Genomic DNA, 10,119 nt, shown 5'->3' on the forward strand with positions numbered 1-10,119 from the left:
ATATCTTTTTTTTAGCTAACAATTTCTTGTTTCTAGCTAACTATATCTTGTTTTTAGCTACACTTTTTAGATACAAATTTCTAATTTTATTAGTTCTTAGAAAACCATTTTTCACCAAGTAATTATGTAACCTTTCATACCATGCCCTAGGGGCTTGCTTCAATCCATATAATTGTTTTTGTAACTTACATACCATATTCCTTTTGTTTGGATCAAAAAATCCTTTAAGTTGTTCAATGTAGACTTATTCTTCTAGAATTCCATTTAAAAATGCAGATTTTACATCCATTTGGTACACTTTGAATCCTTTGTAAGAAGAAAATGCAACAGTAGAGGCAAAAGTTTCTCCATAGTCAACCCCTTCCTCTTAAGCACATCTCTTACAAATTAGTCTTTTCTTGTTTGTTGTGACTTCACCTTTCTCATTTAGCTTGTTTATGCAAACCCACTTAGGTCCAATCACATTTTTTTCTTTAGGTTTGGGTACTAGTATCCATTATTTTTTTCTTCTCAATTTGCTCAATTTCTTAATTCATTTCCTTGATACAATATTCATTATCCAAATCATCTTTTACAAATTTAGGTTCAAATTCACATAATAAACATATGTCATTCTTCAATCTTCTTCTTGTCATGACTCTCAAATCTTTATCTCCAATAATTTATTTTGGTGCATGATGTCTTCTCACATACTTTACTAATATAGATTTGGATCTTGCTTCCTCTTGCTTTTTTTCACTTGAATTTTCATGTTCAATGATTTCTATTATCTCTGGCTACAACTCAGCTTCCTCTGTCTACTATTTGATAGTCATAGTCGATGACTTGGATCCTATAGCTTGATGCTCCACAGACTATTGATGCTTTGAAGAGATCTTCTATAGAACCTCGGTAATTCCTAGCTACTAATGCTTACCAGCCACCTTTTCTAGTTTAGGTAAGTGCTAGGCTTACCTTCATAGACATAGATAAACTTTCTATAATCTTTAGGTTCTTTCTTGCATTCTTCTTCATTTTTCTCTGCAAATTCATCAACTCTAATATTTGCACTTTCCACAATTTTGTTAGTGTTAGAATTCAAACACCTATAAGCCTTTCTCATATTGGAATAACCTAGAAATATACCTTCATTACTTTTTGCATTAATTTGAACTTTTCTTGCATCTTTCAATATGTAGCATTTTCTTCCAAAGATTTTGTAATAATTCACATTTGGTGCATATACATAGTAGAGTTAAAAAGGTGTTTTTTTGTTACTTTCTTCACTTGAACTCAGTATAGAGTATAGATTGTAGCATTGACTACCTCTCTCTAGTACTTCTATGAAATATTCTTCTCCATCATTAGTATTCTTGCACAATCCATAATTGATCTATTCCTTCTCTTTGCTATACTATTTTGTGGTGGTGTCCTTTGGTGCACTCATTTTCCTCTTGATTCCTTTGTCATTGCAAAATATGTTGAACTCATCTGAGACAAATTCACCACCTCCATCCGATCTCAAACATTTCAAACTCTTTCCTATTTCTTTTTGAACTCTAGCAAGATACCACATATTTGAAATGCATCCTTTTTTCCCTTAATAAACATCACCATCATCATTCTTGAAAAAAATATCTATAAACATAATAAAGTATTTATCACCATAATAGCTCTATATTCCAATAGGACCACACAAATCAGTATGAACCAACTCCAAAATATCATCAAAAGAAATAGGTCTCGCTCTTGAAACTAGACTTTGTCATTTTACCCATTTGACATTGTTTGCACATCACTTTATCAAGTTCACTTAGTATTGGTAATCCTCCAACTCTTTTTCATTTTACTAATGCTTACCAAATTATCAAAATTCACATGACATAGCCTCTTATACCATAATAAAACATATTCACATTGTGCAAATAGACCTGTATCTTCAGATGAACGAGTTACCTCTTGTTTTCTCTCCATTTGCAATGAGTTCACCAGCATCATCATAAATATTTTCCTTATTTTTCTAGAAATTAACTCTGTAATTTGAACTTATCAATTGTGCTACACTCAACAAGTTATACTTCAAACCATAAACCCAATATGCATTGTCACACTTGATCTTTTCATTCAATTTTATTGATCCTTTACCTTTCATAAGACATCATGCATCATTACCAAACTTAACACTACTTCCATTATGATGTTCTAGCTTAGCAAACTTACTTGTATCAGTAGTCATATGATATGAGAAACCACTATCAATTATCCATCTATCATTCTTACTCACCTGTGAGATTAATATAATTTTCTCATCTTCATTAGAATCATTCTTCATTGCAACATAAAAAACTTCTTCATCATGATCATCATAATTACTATTAGAACCATCCTCTTCAAACAATATAGAAAGATTTATTACCTTCATCTTTGTAGTCTCTTTTGTCTTTGTTACTTCTATAATCTTTCATTCCTTTGTACTTTAAATCTTTCTTTCATCTTTGTCATCTCTATCAGGGCATCTAGCTACAACATGTCCAACTTTGTTACATGTAAAACATATAATAGGAAGTTTACTTTTGTATTTTCCTTTTCCTCTAGGAAGTCTTCTTGCCAATATTTCTTCGAAATAATCAAGCTCATCATCAGATCCACTGTCACTTTCCACATACTTTCTATTTTTCTTTTTCTTAGATCCTTCAATGGTTACTTGTGCTTTGAAACATATTCAACACTAGTGGAGGAGTAGTTGTCAAAATTTGATAATTCAAAGGTAGTAAGTTTTCCAAAAGGACTATCCAAGATCATATAATTACCAGGTGTACATTTTAGTTCTTGAATTGTAGATACTTAGATTGCATAAATAAGAAGTAAATTCCTCAATGTCTTACTTATCATAGTCTCATCAATTATATGTCCTTCTAACCCTCTAATAGTGTTCACCACTTATTTGATTCAGCTACAATACCGTGCAATATTCTCTTAAGCTTTCCTCCTTATCTCTTAACACATTCTTATCTTCACCATGGATTTTTGCCAACTTGTCCCACATTTTTTTAGTAGTAGTGCATTCTTTCACATCATCAAATTTTACATAACTTAGGGTTACTAAAAGTTCAATCATTATTTGGTTCTACTCCTGCTTCTGTTTCCTTTGTTTAACTATCATAGGTCTAGGTAACTCAATGTAGCCATTGTCCAAGTAGTAGGATATGGAATCTCTAATTCTAGATAAGTGTAGTCTCATCAACCTTTTTCATCCTGGGAAGTTCTCCTTGGTCATCTTAGATATCTCTCTCTCTTAAACATCTTAATCTTTGACTTGAGTCCCTTAAAACTTTCCTAACAAGCACCAATACTTTGATACCAATTGTTATAATAATTTAGAACAATTGAGGGGGGCAGGGGTTGAATTAGTTATCCTCAGGTCTAGATGTACCAATTCAACTTTTAAAGACTTCAAACAACTTAAACAAACTCAGATACCCACTCGGTCTCTATAACATACCATCAACAATTTAATTTATTTATGCAATATCATAACTATATGTATCTATATGTGTCGACTATCAATAAATAAACTATATATAAATATAGCATGTAAAATAATAAAATCCACACAAGATACTAACACTTTTACACTAGGATTTAATATGGAAACCCAATTTGAGAAAAACCACCAAGTAACAGGCTATCAAATTTTATCTATTCTAAAGTTACCTTAGTTAAGAGCCAACCCTGTTGAAGGTTATACATTACACTATTAAAAGTGACCCTGTGAAATAATTTAATCACCCTCTTAGGAGTAGCCTTGTTAGAGGACTTTAGAACATTCCATTGGAAGTCACCTCAATTAAATAATTTACAAAATGACTGTTAGGTCAACCTTGAAAAAAGAATTTTGGATTGATATAATTGTTATAATGTAATAGTAGGTTTGATCTATAAAGCATAACTCGCTTTGCAAATTCAGATCTCCATTCACTCATTTGCTAGTTCATTGACTGGCCCTCATTAACATCTCCATCTTTGATCTCCTTGGCACCTCCTTAAGAAATCACACTTTACAAATTCTTCTCACCTTTGCTATTCACCTCTTCAAAACTTCTCCTTAAGATCTCCACTCAATGACAAACCATCCTTCAAATTCATTCCTTATACCTCCTTAAATAAGTAATTTTGATCTTTTTCCTCTTAAACATAACCATTGATCTTAGGGTTGGGTCAAATTCATCGAATCCTTCAATATTTTTTTTCTCCTTCTTCTTCTAGAAACTTTTAATAAAATCTCTACCTTGATTACATAACAAGTTTTCTTTATGCATTAAACATGCCAACTCATCAATCCTTATCTTCCACACCCTTTGAATAATTCAAAATTCCAATTGCATCAACCTCAAAGGAAAATCTTTCTCAAACTGTAACTTTTATTGTCACTTGACAATCATTGTGTTCTTCATCTTGGTCATCATTGTGTAGCTCAACACACACTATACTCTCTTACTTGGCATCAACAAGATTGCTCGATCAATACCATGCTCTATCTCAACTACACTTCTCCATACATTTTCTTAGTAATAACTAGCACTTGACTTGAATTATTTCACTCAAATTCTACTTAAGCTCCTTAATCTTCTACTTTAATTCCTTCATCAACTAGGCAATACTGATACTCAATCAAGCTTATCCTTTTGATTTGTTTCACCTATAGCTTCCTCCAATTGTCTTATGTTGAAAATAATTGGTTAATTGTGTGTTGTCTTTAATCTTACGCAAAATGTCATATCATTGCTAGTTAGTGTATGCTGAGCTCACTCGGGTGATAAGACAATTTCTTGTGTTTTCCAAGCATTCTAGAGTTTGCCTAGCTTAGAAGACAATGTCTACTGAGTTCACATGGGCAAAAAAGAGAAGATCACAAAAGTTGAGTGTTAACCAAGCTCATTTGATTAATGAAGGAAAAGTTGGATGGAACCAATGTTAACCAAGCTTATTCTGTTACCAAAGGAATTTTGTGAAAATGCAGTGTTAATTGAGTTCACTTGGTTAATATAGGAAAACTATTTTTGAGTTAGAATCTACTGAGCAGGGTCAACTAACAAACGATTTTCTTGTTTTGGCATATTTAATTCAATAGTTTTTTTTATTGGTTCTAGCTGACCGAGGAGATGAATATTAAGTATTCTAAGTTGTATTCAAGCTAACTTGACAATGTGTATGATATAAATATAAGGTCAAGTTGAGGATTGAATGTGAGCAAGTAATAGAAGATTTGAAAATTCTTAGAGGAAGTGAATTAAAAGGATAAGCAAAATATCCTTGTTGAGCTGCAAAGGGACATTTAATCAAAAAAGATCAAGTATATCAGCTAGAATTGAGATTTGTAATCAATAATTTAGTTGCATCATAAATCAGTTCATCTTATTGTTACTCTCTAACCATTGTAGCAGTGATCTAAATCTCTTAATAGAGTTGGCTTAACAACTATTTGTAAACCCTCTAATGAGGTGGAACTTCTAGATTGAAGTGTCTAAAGTCCTCTAACAAGACCACTCCTAACAAAGTGATTAAATCCTCTAATAGGGTCACACCTAATAGTGTGTTTTCTAACCTTTAATAGGGTTGGCTCCTAACAAGGCTAACTTCAAAAGAGTGAAAATCAATAACTAGTTACAATTGGTGGTTTTCCAATTTGGGTTTTCACATTAAATCTTGGTGTCACTTGTGTTCATGCTATTTCTTTTATTTGTATGCAACTAAGTTAAATAAGGTTAATCATTGATAATATCTTAAGATTTTCATTTTTTGAGTTATTGTTTTCATTTTAGTGTTTGTGAAGTTACAACATTTACTAGTGTAAACTGAGTGCCTGCATGTTTACTGAGCATCAATATTTTCAATGAAGTATATGTTATGTACTGACATCTAAGGGATCTGGAATTTATTTTAGTGGTATTTGATTCATTCCTCCTCTCTCAATTACTCTTATATTTCCAACAATTGATATCAGAGGTACTTGGTGCTTGTAGAGAAAGGTTTCAAGGACCTAAGCTAAATACCAGGATGTCTTATAGGAGAGAGATTCCCAAGCTAAACAAAGATAACTTCTAGGCATGACCTAAACTTATGAAGTTGCACTTGGAAACCATCAGTGGTTCAAGTTTGAAATACTTGGAAAATGCTTACAAGGCCCCTACTAGAACATTGCCTATAGAAGAGATTGCTGAAAAGAAAAATCATAACATCATGATGATTAACATTGCATTAGCTCTCAACTATGTTGAGTTTTATTAGGTCAAATTATGTGCTACTACTCATGACATGTGGACTAAACTAAAGGATATCTATGGAGGTGATGATAACCTAAAAAGAGTTAAGGTAGAAAGCTTGAGAGGTCAGTTTGATCAAATGAAAATGAGAGAGGATGAAAACATTGCAAAATATGTTGAGAGAATACAAACTAGTGTCAATTCTATCAAAGCCTCTAGAGGAACAATTGAAGATGTAATAGTGATAATCAAGGTACTTAGAACTCTTCTTCCTATCTATGCAATCAGAGTGTCAACTATTCAAGAGATGAGATGTGATCTAAATAACAAGATAACTTTGGATGCTCTAGTTGGAAGATTGATTGCATTTGAACTAGATAGCTATGAAAATTATACTCCTAGTTCTATAAATCTTGAGTCTACATTTGAAGCCAAGGTATCACTCAAGAATAAAGCTAAAAAGTATTTAAAAAAAACAATTTGAAAGTGAAGAGGAAGACAGTCTTGACAATGATCTTGAAGCCATTGAAGTACTACTTGTGAAAAGGTATTCGAAAGGCAAAGGAAAGTATAAAGGTAAAATCTCTTTAATCTATCTCTCTTGTGAAGAAGTTGGACACATTGCTATAAGATGCCCAAATAGAGAAGACAAAGATGAAAAGAAGCACAACAAGTACAAAGGCAAGAAAGATTTCAAGAACTTCAAGGAATACAAGGATAGAGGTAAGAAATCTTATTTTATGGCTAATGATTCAGATAGTAGTGAAGATGATGAAATGATTTATATTGCTATAGAGGATGAATCTGATGATGAAGGAGATAAAATGATACTTATCTCTCATGTTATAAAAAATGATACATGGATTATTGATAGTGGGTACTCACATCATATGACTGGTGAAAAAACAAAGTTTGAAAATATGGAACATTATGATGGTGGAAGTGTGAGATTTGGAAACAATGAACCATGTTGCATAAATAAAAAAGGTTGCATCTCACTAACCAATGAACTTAGATGTGATAATGCTTATTGGGTTGAAGGACTAAAGCATAATATACTAAGTGTGGCACAATTGAATAACATTGAATTCAAGGTAGAATTAATGAATGGGAAGGCCAAGCTACTGGATGGAAAAGGAAATCTAGTTGGGTCTGGAAAATAAACAAAAGGCAACTTATTCTACCTCAATCTCAGTGAAAGTTCATGTTTTATTGCTCAAGTAGAAGAAAGCTAGTCATGGAATAAAATGTTATTGTTGGAAGATTGGTTGGGAGCTTAAATGCTGATGATATGTTACATTCATGATTAAGTTTGTCATTGATGTCAACATAACATGTTTGATGTCTTCTATGGTATTCGATAGAAGAACAACAAAAAAATCAAGTTGGTAGGGATGGCTAATTGAGCATTATAACTATAAGAATTTGCATTAGGGAAAAATTCACCCAAGAACAAAGAACTGAAACACAAGCACAATAGTAGACCAGAAAGAGTATGATCTGAATATCAATATGTATTCAATTCAATGTGAATGAAAGTACACTAGGAATGCCTATATATAAAGGCCTCTAAGATGCATCTAGAATGCCTAAGAATCAACATCATGATAAGTCATACAACTAGGCACATGTCACCAGATATGGGTTATCCTCCACTAAGCACAGAAGTAAGTGCGATGATGAGAGGATAAGCCTACAAAGGTGTAGCACACAAATTTATGTTGTAGACACCATGTGATAAATTAGAATTGTGTACTTCTATGTTGTCAACATGAAAAATCATAAAGGTGCATAAAATCCTAAGTGTCTCACAAAATAAATAATAAAATAATGCATTAACCTAAGTAAACTTAAGTAAAGTATAAATAGTAAATACATATTTACACCAACACCCCCCCTTAAGTGCAATTTAGGGGAATGCCCTTAAGCTTACGAAAACTAGGATGAAATGTATAATGGGTACCAGCTACTAGGCCATATTAGGTACCCATGTACAGAATAAAATGCAACCTCTCATAAAGTAGAGAAAGAGGGAAAACCTCATGGGAAAAACCCTCCACCAAAAAGAGAGATAAAAAGGGATGCATGGATGGATGGAGTAATCTAGACCCTCCCATTACAACATACATCTAGTATATACAAAAGTGAAGAATGAGAACAAGAAGACCTCATAAGAGAAAAAAGTCCCCCCATAAGAAAGAAGAGGAAGAGAGACAAGGTAGTCCCCCCCCCTAATGAAGAATGCTGACCAATGATTGCTGCTCCAAGGAAGAAGCTGGTCAATGAGTGCAGAATGATGTTCCTCCCCTTTGGAAGAAACAATGGAAAAGGTACAATCTTGAAGATGTATGGTGGCCTTGAAACTTGCTCAAGTGTCCCTATGTTGATGCTAATGGTCACCCTTTCCAATCATGCTAAAAAGAACAAATGCGTATATGGCAAGGATGTCTTTTGAACCTATTCTAAAGAACCAACAGTCTTCTCAACTAATAAAGAGACCTCTGACAATTGCTGTAGATAAGGATCCACAATCACATCAACTTGTAAAGATTGATCATGTAGAGAATGGACATGAGCGTCAGAGTGAGACCTCACAAAAACTATAGAAGGATCATCTTCATCAGAGAGAAGATGCAAATAATCAAGGATGTCTCCCAAGTCTACTATGTGTGACTCCACAAACAAACTTGCAATGTCTGCTATGTAGTCATCCACTGCCACTAGGGCTAGAAGACAAAGTGTACCCTACTATGCTGGACCTATCACTGTGGCAATATATGCATGTGGACTATACTGATTCATGACCTCTTGCTATAACTGTCGATAGAACCCTGTGCATCTGAATCTATTGAAGCACTATCACTGGTGTCACTATCAGTTTCCACAATGTATGAAGTGTGGAGAGGATGAGAGGATGAGCTGGGTGAACTTTCCTCAAAGTGTACATCCTTCTCCACAAAAATCTCATCAGTCTCAAGATCCATAAGTCTGTATGCCTTAGCACCATCTTCGTATCTGATGAAAGTACAAGGCCTGGGTGGTGGTTCCTTGCATCCCCTAGAAGATATGTTTGCCCATGCTGGACATTCAAAGACTCTGAAGTGACTCACAACTAGTTTTCTATTGCACCATGGCTCAAAAGAAGTCTTCCTATCTAAGGCATTATGAGGAGACCTGTTAAGTATGTGAGTGGCACTGCTTATAGCTTTGACTTCAAGTGTAGGATCAAGAGACTTGGCTTGTATCATACAACTTGCCATGGACTTAAGAGTTCTAATCCTCATAGTTGCAACATCTGTCTTGTGTGGACTGAATGCTAGTGGATTCTAAACATCAATTCCCTCAAGTTTGCAAAAGTCTTTAAGTCTCCTGTCCACATATTTGCTTTCATTGTCCATCCGTAGAACCTTGATGGCTTTCCTTGATTTCTATTCAACATGAATCTTGAAGGCTTGAAGCCTATCCAACACTTAATTCTTGTGATGAAGGAAGTAGACCCATCTGAAGCATGAAAAGTTATCAATGAAAGTAAGGATGTAGCAGCCTTGGTTGACTAATGTGACTGCAAAAGGACCTGCTAAAACCATGTGAACCAACTAAGGAACAAATGGTGCTCTAGAAGACTTCCCTTTATTGTACTTCTCCTTGAGATGCGTATCCACTGAACATGACGAACATTCACCCTTAGAAAAGTTGATGTTAGGTAGACCTTTGACCATGTGTTTGAAGCAAAGTTGTTGAAGATAGCGAAAGGCAAGATGACCAAACCACTCATGCCATAGTTTGATTTGTGAATTAGATGGAGTTAACAAGGCATGTGAAGGATACTTAGGCACAAAGTGGGAGAAGGAATAAAACCTCTTGTCAAGATTGACTT

Source organism: Cupressus sempervirens, chromosome 7, assembly GCF_028749045.1.
Source record: "Cupressus sempervirens isolate cs-2001-9-10 chromosome 7, ASM2874904v1, whole genome shotgun sequence".
NCBI classification, from domain to species: Eukaryota; Viridiplantae; Streptophyta; class Pinopsida; order Cupressales; family Cupressaceae; genus Cupressus; species Cupressus sempervirens.